Source organism: Sphaeramia orbicularis, chromosome 14, assembly GCF_902148855.1.
Source record: "Sphaeramia orbicularis chromosome 14, fSphaOr1.1, whole genome shotgun sequence".
In the NCBI taxonomy this organism is placed as follows: domain Eukaryota; kingdom Metazoa; phylum Chordata; class Actinopteri; order Kurtiformes; family Apogonidae; genus Sphaeramia; species Sphaeramia orbicularis.
The window spans coordinates 7,854,993-7,868,516 of NC_043970.1; positions in this window are offsets into that span (position 1 = coordinate 7,854,993).

The following is a 13,524-nucleotide window of genomic DNA, read 5'->3' on the forward strand; positions in this document are numbered from 1 at the left end:
TGCAACTGACTAAGACCCTGGAGCCTTGAGCTTGGAGCCGTGAGCCTTGAGCTTGGAGCCCGGAGCCTGGAGCCTGCAAACTGGAGCCTGGAACAAAAAAATTGACCCTGATCCCACAGCCTTTAGCCCAGAGCCCTGGAACCCTGGAACTTACTCCAAGCCTGGAGCCTTGAGCCTGGAGCCACGATCCCGGAGCCTGGAACTGACTCCGAATTCAGAGCCTGAATTCTTGAGCCCGAAGCGTGGAAATGACCTCGTCCTAGAGCCTGGAGCACAAGGCATGAAACCCCGAGCATGGAACTAAGCCCGAGCCTGAAGCCTGGAGCCTTAAGCGTACAGACCGGAACTTGGACCTGACCCAATGCCCGGAGCCTAGAGTCTGGAGCCCACAGGCCACAGCATTGAACACACCCTGAATTAAAAACCTGGGTCCTGCTGCCCGGAGCCTTGAACTGATCCCGAGCCCAGAGCCTGGAGCTTTTAGCCCAGAGCCTGGAGCCTTGAGCCTGGAGCTTGGAGCCTGGAGACATGAGCATGGAGCCTAGAGCCTGGAAGAAGACCCCAAGCACAAAGCCAGGAGTCCGGAGCCTGGAAAAAACCTCGTTCCGGGAACCTGGAGCCCTGGGCGTGAAATCCCAAGCATTGAACTTACCCCAAGCCAGAAGCCTGGAGCCTGAAGCTGGGAGACCGGAACTTGGAACCTATCCCTTTGCCCGGAGCCTTGAGCCTGGAGCCTGGAGCTTGGAGCCTTAAGCCTTAAGCCCGCAACACAGAGCCAAGAGCCTATAGCCTGCAACCCGGAGCCTGGAGAGCGAAGCCTGGAGAGCGGAGCCTTGAGCCTGGAACTGACCCCGAGCCCGGAGCAGAGAGCTTGAACCATGCAGACTTGAGAATGGAGCCTGGAGCCTGGAGCCTAGAGCGTGGAACTGACCCCATGCCTTGAGCTTGGAGGCTTGAGCCCCGAGCAAGGAACTTACCCCGAGCCTGCAGCCTTGAGCTTTGAGCCTTCAGAATGGTGCCAGTAGCCTGGAGCCTGGTACGCGTAGCAACGCAACTGGAAATTTGAGCCATTAGCCTGGAAAATAACCCCGAGCCTGAAATGTGGAGCCTGAAAGCTGGAAACCGGAACTTTGAACTGACCCCATGCCCAGAGCCTGGAGCCCGGAGCCTTGAGCCTTGAGCGGGATCCCGGAGCCTGGAACTGACACCGACCCTGGAGCCTATAGCCTAGAGCTCAGAGCTTGAAGTATGGAGCCTTGAGCCTGGAGTCTAGAACCTGGTGACTGGAGCCATGAACTGACCCAGAGCTTTGAGCCTTGAGCCTTGAGTCTTGAGCCCGGAGCATGGAACTGACCCCGAGGCTGGAGCCTGGAGCCCGGAGCCTTGAGCCTGGAGCACGGTGCCTGTAGCCTGGAACGCGTAGTCACGAGCCTGGAGCATAGAGCCTGGAGCATAAAGCCTGTAGCCTTGAACTGAGCCCGAAATAAGGAGCCTAAAACTTTGAGCCCGGAGCCACGAACATACTCTGAGCCCAAAGCCTTGATCCCTTAGGAAGGAGCCTGGAGCCTGGAGCCTGGAGCCCGATGCGCAGTACCTGAAACTGACCCCGAGCCTAGAGGCTGGAGCTTGGAGCCCGGAGAATGGAACAGACACAAAGCCCGGAGTCCTTTGCTTGGAACAAGGAGCCTGGAGTGCGGAGCCTGGATCCTTTAGGCCGGAGGCTGGAACTGATCCCGAGCCTAGAGTCTTGAGCCGGTAGCCTTTAGCATATAGTCTGTAACTGACTAAGACCCTGGAGCCTTGAGCTTGGAGCCGTGAGCCTTGAGCTTGGAGCCCGGAGCCTGGAGCCTGCAAACTGGAGCCTGGAACAAAAAAATTGACCCGAATTGAGCCCGGAGCCACGAACATACTCCGAGCCCAAAGCCTTGATCCCTTAGGAAGGAGCCTGGAGCCTGGAGCCTGGAGCCCGATGCGCAGTACCTGAAACTGACCCCGAGCCTAGAGGCTGGAGCTTGGAGCCCGGAGAATGGAACAGACACAAAGCCCGGAGCCCTTTGCTTGGAACAAGGAGCCTGGAGTGCGGAGCCTGGATCCTTTAGGCCGGAGGCTGGAACTGATCCCGAGCCTAGAGTCTTGAGCCGGTAGCCTTTAGCATATAGTCTGTAACTGACCAAGACCCTGGAGCCTGGAGCCTGGAGCCTTGAGCCTGGAGCTTGGAGCCGTGAGCCTGGAGCCTTGAGCGTTGAGCCATGAGCCTAGAGCACGGAGCCTGGAGCCAGCAAACTGGAGCCCGTAGCAAAAAACTGATCCTAATCCCAGAGCCTTGAGCACAGAGCCCTGGAACCCTGGAACTAACCCAAAGCCTTGAGCCTGGAGCTCGGAGCATTGAGCCGTGAGCATGGAGCTGTGAGCCTGGAGCCACGAGCCCGGAGCCTGGAACTGACTCCGAGTTCGGAGCCTGGATTCTTGAGCCCGAAGCGTGGAAATGACCCGGTCCCAGAGCCTGGAGCTCAGGGCATGGAAGCCAGAGCATGGAACTTAGCCCGAGCCCGAAGCCTGGAGCCTTAAGCCTAGAGACCGGAACTTGGACCTGACCCAATGCCTGGAGCCTGGAGTCTGGAGCCCACAGGTCAGAGCATTGAACAAACCCTGAAGTCAAAACCTGGGTAATGGTGCCCGGAGCCTTGAAGTGATCCCGAGCCAAGAGCCTGGAGCTTTTAGCCCAGAGCCTGGAGCCTTGAGCCTGGAGCTTGGAGCCCGGAGCCATGAGCATGCAGCCAAGATTCTGGAAGAAGATCCCGAGCCCAAAGCCTGGAGCCCGGAGCCTGGAAAAAACCCCGTGCCTGGAGCCTGGAGCCCTGGGTGTGGAACCCAAAACATGGAACTTACCCCGAACCAGAAGCCTGGGGCCTGAAAGCCGGGAGACCGGCACTTGGAACTGACTCCATGCCTGGAGCCTGGCGCCTTGAGCGTGGAGACTTGAGCCTGGAGTCTGGAACTTGGAGCCTGGAGTATGGAGCCTTGAACTGAACCGGAGACTGGAGCCTGAAGACTGGAGCGTGTAACTGACCAAGAATCCGGAGCCCGGATACTGGATTGATGAGCTTGGAGCCTGGAGCCTGGAACCTGGAAACCTGGAGCCCGGAGCCTTGAACTGATGCTAAACCAGGACCCTAGAGCCTAGTGCCCAGAGCCTCGAACTGGTAACGAGCCTGGAGCCTGGAAGGAGACACCAAGCCCAATGCCTGGATCATGGAGCCTTGAGCCAGGAGACTGGAACTGACCCAAAACCCTGATCCTGGAGCCTGGAGGCCGGAGCCTGGAACTGATCACGAGCCCATAGCCTGGAGCTTGGAGCTTGGAGCTTGGAACCTGGAGCCTGGAGTCTGGAGGTAGGAGCCTGGAGCCTGGAAGAAGACCCTGAGCCCAAAGCCTGGAGCCCGGAGCCCAGAGCCTGGAGCCCGGAGCCTGGAGCCCGGAGCCTGGATCTGACCCTAGCCCAGAGCCTGGATCCTTGATTGCGGCGCCTTGAGCCCGGAGCTTCGAGCTTGGAACTGACCCCGATCTCGGAACCTCGGGCCTGGAACCCGGAACCTTGAACTGATCCCGAACCCGGAGCCATGAGCTTTGAGCCGGAAGTTTTGAACCGGAGGTTTTGAGCCAGGAGCGTGGAGCCTAGAAGAAGACCCAAAGCCAAAAGTCTGGAGCCAGCAGACTGGAAATAAACCCGTGTCCGGAGTCTTGAGCCCAGGACGTGGAACCCGGAGACTGGAACTTACCCCAAACCCGAAGCCTGGAGCCTGAAGCCTGTATCCCAGAACTTTGAACCTACCCCATGCCCGGAGCCTGGAGCCTGGAGCCTAGAGCCTAGATTCTAGAGCCTTGAGCTCGGAGCCTTGAGTGTGGAGACTGGAGCCTAGAGCCTAGAGCCTACAGCCTAGAGCCTAGACCCTTGAGCCTGGAGCCTGGAGCCTGAAGTAAAGACCCTGAACCATGCAGCCTTGAGCATGGAGCCTGGCGCCTAGAGCGTGGAAGTGAACCCAAGCCTTGAGCTTGGAACCTTTAGCCCGGAGCAAGGAACTTACCCAGAGCCTGGAGCCTTGAGCTTTGAGCCTTCAGCCTTGAGCTTTGTGCCGGGAGCCTTAGGCCTGGAACGCGTAGCAACAAGCCTGGAAAATGGAGCCATTAGCCTTGAACTGACCCCGAGCCTGAAATTTGGAGCCTAAAACCTGGAGACCAGAACTTGGAACTGACCCCATGCCCAGAGCCTGGAGCCTGACACCTGGAGCCTTGAGCGGGGAGCCCGATGCCAGGAACTGACACTGAGCCAGGAGCCTTAAGCCCGGAGCCTGAAGCATGGTGCCATGAGCCTCGAACTGACCCAGAGCATTGAGCCTTTAGCCTTGATCCATGAGTTTGAAGCATGGAGCCTGGAGCCTGGAGTCTTGAGTCTGGAGCCCTTACCCCGGAGCTTGGAGCCCAGAGCCTGGAACTGACCCCGATACGGGAGCCTGGAGCCAAGACCTTGAAACATGGCGCCTTGAGCCTGGAGCAAGGAGCCCGGAGCCCAGAGCACAGATCCAAGAGCCTAGAGCCAGGTGACTTCAGCATGGAAATGACCCCGAGCCTTGAGCTTGGAGCCTTAACCCTGGAGCATGGAACTTACCCTGAGCCTGTAGCCTTGAGCTTGGAGCCTTCAGTCTGGAGCGTGGTGCTGGGAGCCTTGAGCCTGTAATGCGTAGATGTGAACCTGGACTATGGAGCCTCTAGCCTGGATCTGATCTCGAGCCCGAAAACTGGAACCTAAAACCTGGAGACCAGATCTTGGACCTGACCCCATGCCAAGAGTCTGGAGCCCGGAGCCCAGAGCCTGGAGCCCGGAGCACGGAGCCCGGAGCCTGGAAACCGGAGCCCGAAGCCCGGAGCCCGGAGCCCGGAGCCCGGAGCCCGGTGCCCGGTGCCCGGTGCCCGGAGCCTGTAGCCTTGAGGGGAAAGCACGGAGCCTGGAACTGACACTGAGCCCGGAGCCTTGAGCCCAGAGGCTGAAGCATGGAGCCCGGAGCATTGAACTGACCCCGACCCTGGAACCTATAGCCTGGAGCCAAGAGCATGATGCACGGAGCCTTGACCCTGGAGTCAAGAGTCTGGTGACTGGAGCCATGAACTGACCCTGAACCCGGAGCCTGGAGTCTTGAGCCCCGGAGCATGGAACTGACCCCGGGGCTGGAGCCTGGAGACCGGAGCCTTGAGCCTGGAGCCAGGTGCCATTAGCCTGGAATGCGTAGTCACGAACTTGGAGCATAGAATCCGTCGTCTGGAATCGTGCCCAAGATATGGAGCCAAAAACCTGGAGCCTGGAGTCACAAACATACTCCGAGCCCAAAGCCTGGATCCCAGAGAAACTAACGACGCGGAGCCTGGAGCCTGGAGCCTGGAGCCTGGAGCCTGGAGCCTGGAGCCTGGAGCCTGGAGCCTGGAGCCTGGAGCCTTGTGCGTGGAATCTTAGTCCAGACCTTAAAGATTGGAGCCCGGAACCCAGATACTCGAAGTGACCCCGAGCCCGGAGAAAAGAACCCGGAGCCTTGAACTGACCATGAACATTGAGCCTTGATCCATTAGCCTGGAACCCGAACCCTGGAACTTACCCAAGGCCTGGATCCCGTAGCATGGAGCCGTGAGCTTGGAGCCTGGAGCATAGAGCCTGGAACTCACCTTAAGTCCAGACCTCTGAGCCAAGAGCCCTGAACATGGAGCGAGGAGCGCGGAGCCTGGAACTGACCCCGAGCACAGAACCTTGAGCTCTGAGCCTGGGGCCTGGAGTATGGAGCCTTGAGCATGGAGCCGTGAGCATGGAGCCGAGAGCCTGGAGCCGGGAGCCAAAAGCCTTGTACTGACCCCGAGTCAACAGCCTGGACCTTGGAGTCTTGAGCCCGGAGCCTGGAAATGACCCTCTTCCTTGAACCTTGAGCCCAGAGCCTAGAACTGACCCCGAGCACAAAACCTTGAGCCAGGACCCTGCAGCCTGTAGACTGGAACTGACTCCGAGCCTGGAGCCTGGAACTCGGAGCATTGAGCCGTGAGCATGGAGCCGTGAGCATGGAGCTGTGAGCCTGGAGCCTGGAATCCGGAGCCTGGAACTGACCCCGAGTGCGGAGTCTTGAAGCTGGATTCTGGAGCCCGGAGTTTGGAAATGACCCCATTCTCAGAGCCTGGAGCCAGGGGCGTGGATCCCCGAGCATGGAACTTACCCCGAGCAAGAAGCCTGGAGACTTGAGCCCGAAGGCCAGAGCATGGAATAAACCCCGAACCTGAAAACTGGGTCCTGGAGACTGGAGTCTGGAACTGATCTTGAGCCCAGAGCTTGGAGCTTTGAGGCAGGAGCATTGAGCCTGGAGCCTTGAGCCTTGCGCCTGGAGACCTGAGCCTGGTGTCTGGAACTTGGAGCCTGGAGTCATGAGCCTTGAACTTAACCGGAGACTGGAGCCTGAAGACTGGAGCGTGGAACTGACCCCGAATCCGGAGCCCGGATACTGGATCGATGAGCCTGGAGCATGGAACCTGGAACCTGGAACCTGGAACCTGGAACCTTGATCCCGGAGCCTTAAACTGATGCCAAACCCAGACCCTAGAGCCTAGTGCCCGGAGCCTCGAACTGATCACGAGCCTGGAGCCTGGAGCCTGGAAGAAGACACCAAGCCCAAAGTCTGGATCACGGAGCCCGGAGACTGGAACTGACCCCGAACCCTAGTCCTGGAGCCTGGAGGCCGGAGCCTAGAACTGGTCACGAGCCCATAGCCTGGAGCGAAGAGCCTGGAGCTTGTAGCCTGGAGTCTGGAGCCCGGAGCCTGGAGCCTGGAGTCTGGAGCCTTGAGCCCGGAGCCTTGAACTGACCCCAATCCTGGTGTCTGGAGCCTTTAGCCTGGAGCTCGGAGCCTGGAAAACACCAAAAGCTGGGATTCTGGAGCCCGGAGCCTGGTGCCTGGAGCATGAAGCCTGGAGCCTGGAGCCTGGAGCCGGGAGCCTTGAACTGACACCGACCCCGGAGCAAGAAACGCGGAGACTTGAGCGTGGAGCCTGTAGCCCGGAGCCCGGAGCCCGGAATCTAGAGCCCGAAGTCCGGAACCCAGAATCTAGAGCCCAGAGCCTAGAGCCTGGAGCCGGGAGCCTTTAACTGACACCGAGCCAGGAGCAAGGAACGCGGAGCCTTGAGCGTGGAGCCTGTAGCCCGGAACCCGGAATCTAGAGCCCGGAGCCCGGAACCCGGAATCTAGAGCCCGGAGCCTGGAGCCTTGAGCCTGGAGCCTGTAACTGAGCCCGAGCTCATAGCCCAAACCCTTACCCTGGCCTTAGCCCTAACCTGAAACCTGGAACTTAGCCCGAGTCCGGAGCCCCAACCCTGGCACTGGCCCTGGCCCCAGCCCTAACCCTAAACCCTGGAATGGAGCCCGAGCCCGGCTCAAAGCTCCAGGCTCTGTGCTCGGGATCAGTTCAAGGCTCCGGGCACCAGGACCCAGGTTTCGGGTTCAGGGTGTATTCCATGCTCTGGCCTTTGGGCTCCAGACTCAAGGCTCCGGGCATTTGGTCAGGTCCAAGTTCCGGTCTTCAGGCTTTAGGCTCCAGTATTAAGGCTCCAGGCGTCGGGCTCGGGCTGAGGTCAATGCTCGGGGTTCCACGCACTGGGCTCCAGGCTCTGGGAACGGGGTCATTTCCACGCTCCAGGCTCCAGAATCAAGGCTTCGGACTCAGAGTCAGTTCCAGGGTCCGGGCTCGTGGCTCCAGGCTCACAGCTCCATTCTCACGGCTCAATGCTCTGAGCTCCAGGCTCCAGGCTCAAGGCTCCATTCTAAAGGCTCACAGCTCCATGCTCACGGCTCAATGCTCCGAGCTCAGGGCTCCAGGCTCGGGGTCAGTTCCAGTCTCCGGGCTTCTGGGTCCTGACTCAAGGTTCCGTGCTCGGAGTCAGTTCCAGTCTCCAGACTCCAGGCTCCAGGCACAGGGTCATTTCCAGACTCCTGGCTCAAGACTCCAGGCTCTTGACTCGCGGTCAGTACAAGGCTTTGGGCTCACAGCTCCAGGGTCACGGCTCCAATCTCACGGATCCATGAGCCAGAGCCCAGGTTCCGAGCTCAAGGTTCTGTGCTCGGGGTCAGTTCCAGGCTCCAGGCTCCACGCTCCACGCTCCATGTTCAGGGCTCCGGGCTCGGGGTCATTTCTTTGCTCCGGGCTCCAAGGACTGGACTTAAAGTCATTTCCAGGCTCTATTCGCCAGGCTCCAAGCTCACGGCTCCATGCTACGGGCTCCAGGCTTAGGGTAAGTTCCAGGGTTCTGGCTCCAGGATCAGGGATCAAGGATCAATGTTCATGGTCAGTTCAAGGCTCCGGGTTCTTTCCTCCGGGCTCGGGGTCACTCTGAGTATCTTGGTTCTGGGCTCCAGTCTTTAAGGTCTGGGCTCTAGATTCTGTGCACTAGGCTCCAGGCTCCGGGCTCACGGCTCAAGGCTGAAGGCTCCAGGATCACGGCTCCAAGCTCCAGGCTCAAGGCTCAAGCTCCAGGCTCCAGGGTCTTGGTCAGTTGCAGACTCTGTGCTCCAGGCTACCGGCTCAAGACTCTATGCTTTGGATCAGTTCCAGGCTCCGGGCTAAAGGATCCAGGTGTCTCTTCCATGCTCCGGGCTCAAAGCTCCAGCCTCTTGGCTCGGGGTCAGTTTCAGGCACTGCGCATCGGGCTCCAGGCTTTAGGTTCCATGACCCAAACTTAAGGTCAAGGCTCCAGGTTCCTTGCTGAGGGTCATTTCCATTCTCCAGGCTCCAAGGCTCCGGGCTCCAGGCTTTGGGCTCTGGGTCTTCATCCAGGCTCTAGGCTCCAGGCTCATGGTTAAAGGCTCTCTGCTCCAGGCTCACTGTTCCAGGCTCTGGGCTCGCGATCAGTTCCCGACTCCGGTCTCCAGGACCCAGGTTTCCTTTTTGGGGTTTATTCCATGTTCTGGCCTTTGGGCTCCGGGCTCCAGGCTCCAGGCTTCGGGCTCAGGGTAAGTTCCATGCCGGGGTTTCAACCCTGGCCTCCAGGTTGTGAAAATGGGGTCATTTCCACGCTCCGGGCTGCAGAATCCAGGTTCCAGGCTCCAGACTCAAGGCTCCAGGGTCCAGGCTCACTGCTCACGGCTCAATGTTCCAAGCTCCAGGCTCCAGGCTTCGGATCAGATCCAGTCTACAGGCTCCAGGGTCCGGGCTCAAGGTTCCATGCTCGGGGTCAGTTCCAGGGTCCAGGCTCAAGGCTCCAGGATAGGCTCTTAGCTCCACGCTCCTTTCTCCGTGCTCAAGGCTCCAGGCTCCGGACTCTAGGCTCAAATCTCCATGCTCACGGCTCTACTCTCACGGCTCCATGCTCCGGGCTCCTGGCACGGGGTCAGTTTGAGGATCTGGGCTCTGAGCTCCAGTCCTTAAGCCCGTGTCTCTAAGCTCCGCGCTCCAGGCTCCGCCCTCCAGACTCAAGGCACCAGGTTATTTGTAAGCGGTAGGCTCCGTTCTCCAGGTTAACGGCTCCCGACTACAGGCTCGGGTTCAGTTCCAGGCTCGGGGCTACGGGCTCTGGACTCTGGACTCCGGACTCCGGTCTCCGGGCTCCGGGCTCAGGGCTCCGGGCTCCGGGCTCCAGGCTCCGGGCTCCGGGCTCCAGGCTCCACGCTCCCGGCTCCACGTTCCTATCTCCGGGCTCGGGGTCAGTTCCAAGCTTCGGGCTCCAGGCTCCGGGCTCCGGGCTCCCAGCTTTTGGTCTTTTCCAGGCAATGAGCTCCAGGCAAAAGGCTCCAGACTCAAGGATTGGGGTCAGTTCAAGGCTCCGGGCTCAAGGCTCCAGACTCCAGGCTCTAGGCTCCAGGGTCGGGTTCATTTCCATGCTCCGGGCTTAAGGCTCAAGGCTCAAAGCTCTGGGCTCGGGGTCAGTTCAGCTCTGGGCACTGGGCTTCAGGCTCGGGATTCAAGACTCCGTGCTCCACGCTCAGGGCGCCGGGCTCCAGGCTCCATGCTGCAAGCTCCGGGCTCCTGGCTCAATGCTCCAAGCTCCGGGCTCCTTGCTCCTTGCTCCTGGCTCCGGGCTCAGGGCTTCGAGCTCAAGGCTTCAGGCTCCAGGCTCAGGGTTTGTTCCAGGCTCTGGGCTCCAGGTTTCAGTCTCAGGGCCAGTTCCAGGCTTCGTACTCCATGCTCCGTACTCAATGCTCGGTGTCAGTTCCAGGCTCTGGGTACCAGCCTCCTACGTCTAGGTTCCGCACTCAAGGCTCCGGGCTCCAGGATCAAGGCACAAGGTCTTTTCAATGCTCCGGTCTCCAAGGTCCGGACGTGTGGTCAGTTCTAGGCTCCGTGCTCCAAGCTCCTGGTTCTGGGCTCAGGGCTCTGGGCTCAGTGTCAGTTCCAGGCGTCGGGCTCCAGGCTCAGGGCTCCATGCTCAAAGCTTCAAGTTCCAGGCTCATGACTACATGCTCCAGGCTCCATGTTCCAGGCTCCAGGCTCCAGGCATGGGGTAGGTTCAAAGTTCTGGGATCCAGGAATAAGGCTCCAGGCATCGGGTTTGGGGTAAGATCAAGGCTCCGGATGCCACGCCCTGGGCTAAAGACTCTGGGACCGGGGTTATGTCCAGTCTCCGGGCTCCTTGCTCCCGGCTTAAAGCTTCCGTCTCAAAGCTCATGGCTCCGGGTTCGGGATCTGTTCCAGACTCCTGGTTCCATGCCCCAGGTTCATGGGTCGGGGTATGTTCCAAGCTCGAAGCTCCGGGGTCAAGGCTCCGCAATCAAGGATCCAGGCTCTGGGCTAAGGGTCAGCTCCGGGCTCCGGGCTCAGGGCAAATGGCTTTTGGCTCAGGGTCTTCTTCCAGGCTCCAGACTCCAGGCTCCAGGCTCCAGGCTCCAGGTTCCAGGCTCCAAGCTCCAGACTCCGCGCTCAAGGCCATGGGCTTGTGATCAGTTCCAAGCTCCGGCCTCCAGGCTCAAGGCTCCAGGATTATGATTCGGGGTAAGTTCAAGTCTCCATTCTCCAGGCTCCTGGCTCATTATCAGTTCGAGGCTCCGGGCTCTAGGCTCCAGGGTGCGGGTTTGGCGTCAGTTCCAGGCTCTGGGCTCCAGGTTCCAGGTTCCAGGCTCCAGGCTCATCGATCCAGTATCCGGGCTCCGGATTCGGGGTCAGTTCCATGCTCCAGTCTCCAGTCTCCGGTTCAGTTCAAGGCTCCAGGCTCCAGGCTCCAGGCTCCAGGCTCCAGGCTCCAGGCTCCAGGCTCCGAGTTCGGGGCCTCAGGCTCCGGACTCCAGGCTCCAGGCTCCAGGCTCCAAACTCCAGGCTCCAGGCTCCAGGCTCAAGGCTCCTGGCTCCGGGCATGGAGTCAGTTCCAAGTTCCGGTCTCCCGCCTCTCAGGCGACAGGCTTCTGGCTCCACACCCAGGGCTCCAGGCTCCAGGCACGGGGTTTTTTTCCAGGCTCCAGGCTCCAGGCTTTGGGCTTGGGGTCTTCTTCCAGGCTCTCGGCTCCAGGTTCAAGGCTCCAGGCTTAAAGCTCCAGGCTCAAAGCTCCAGTGTCTGGGCTCAAGATCAGTTCCAGACTCCGGTCTCCAGGACCCAGGTTTCGGGTTCCGGGTGTATTCCATGCTCTGGCCTTCGGGCTTCAGGCTCCAGGCTTTGGGCTCGGGCTAAGTTCCATGCTCGGGGATCCACGCCCCTGGCTCCAGGCTCATAGAACGGGGTCATTTCCACACTCCGGGCTCCAGAATCCAGGTTCTAGGCTCTGCCCTCGAGGTCAGTTCCAGGCTCTGGACTCCAGGCTCAAGGCTCACGGCTCCATGCCCACGGCTCAATGCTCCGAGCTCAAGGCTCCAGGCTCCGGGTTCGGGGTCAGTTCCAGTCTCCAGGCTGCAGGGTCCTGGCTCAAGGTTTTGGGCTTGGGGTCAGTTCCAGGCTCCGGGCTCAAGGCTCAAGGCAGAGGGTAATTTCCAGGCCCCGGGCTCAAGACTCCAGGCTCTTGAATCCGGCTCAGTGCAAGGCTTTGGGCTCCCGGCTCCAGGCTCATGGCTCCATGCTCACGGCTCCATGCTCCGGGCCCCAGGCTCCGAGCTCAAGGTTCTGTACTCGTTGTCATTTCTTGGCTCCGGGCTCAAAGGTCCGGACTTAAGGTCAGTTCCAGGCTCAAAGCTCCAGGCTAAAAGCTCACGGCTCCAGAACCCAGGTTCAGAGCTCAAGGTTCTTTGCTCGTGGTCAGTTCTAGGCTCCGCGCTCCACGCTCCATGTTCAGGGCTCCGTGCTACGGGCTCCAGGCTTGGGGTAAGTTCAAGGGTTCAGGTTCCAGGCTCAGGGATCAAGGCTCAATGTTCATGGTCAGTTCAAGGCTCCGGGTTCTTTTCTCCGGGCTTGGGGTCACTTCGCGTACCTGGGTTCCGGGCTCCAGTCTTTAAGGTCTGGGCTCTAGATTCCGTGCACTAGGCTCAGTTCCAGGCTCCAGGCTAAAGGCTACAAGCTCCAGGCTGAAGGCGCCAGGCTCCAGGGTCTATGTCAGTTGCAGGCTCCGTGCTAGAGGCCAGACTCCAGGCTCGGTATCAGTTTCAGGCTCCAGGCTAAAGGATCCAGGCTCCTGGTTCCAGGCACAGGGCTCCGGGCTTGGGGTCAGTTCCATGCTCCGGGCTCCAGGCTTAAGCCTCTAGGCTCGGTGTCAGTTTCAGGAACCGCTTATCGGGCTCCAGGCTCCAGGCTCCGTGCCCCAAACACCAGGTCAAGGCTCCAGGTTCCTTGCTCAGGGTAATTTCCATTCTGTGGGCTCTGGGTTCCAGGCTCCAGGCTCAGTGTCAGTTCCAGGCTTTGGGCTCCAGGTTCCATGCTCCAGGTTCCAAGCTCCAGGCTCCATTCTCCATGCTCCGGGATTTGGGTCAATTAAGGGCTCAATGCTCCAGGCTCCAAACTCCAGGCTCCATGCTCCGGGCCTAGGGTCAATTAAGGGCTCAATGCTCCAGGCTCCAGGCTCCAGGCTCCAGGCTCCAGACTCCAGGCTCCAGATTCCAGGCTCCGGGATCCAGGCTCTGCGCTCCATTACCTGGTTTCAAGAATCCGGGCTAGGATTAAGTTCCAGGCTCCGGGCTCAGGGCTCAAGCCTCCTTTCTCCAGACTTCAGATTCCGGGCTCCCTGCTCAAGGCTCACGGGTCCGCGGTCAAGGCTCCGGGCTCCAGGCTTTGAGCTTTGGGGCAGTTCCATTCTGTGGGTACCCGACTTAAGGCTCCAGGCTTCAGGCTCTGGGTCAGTTCCAGGCTCTGGGCTCAAGGCTCCGGTCTCCAGGCTCCAGCCTCGGGGTCAGTTCCATTCTCCAGGCTCAAGACTTCAGGCTCAAGGCTCAGGGTCAGTTCATGGCTCCAGTCACCAGGCTCTAGACTCCACGCTCAAGGCTCCATGCTTCATGATCTGCGCTCCAGGCTTTAGGCTCCAGGGTCGGGGTCACTTCCAGGATCCAGAATCCATGCTTCAGGCTCTGGGCTCAAGGCTCCGGGCTCAGTGTCAGTTC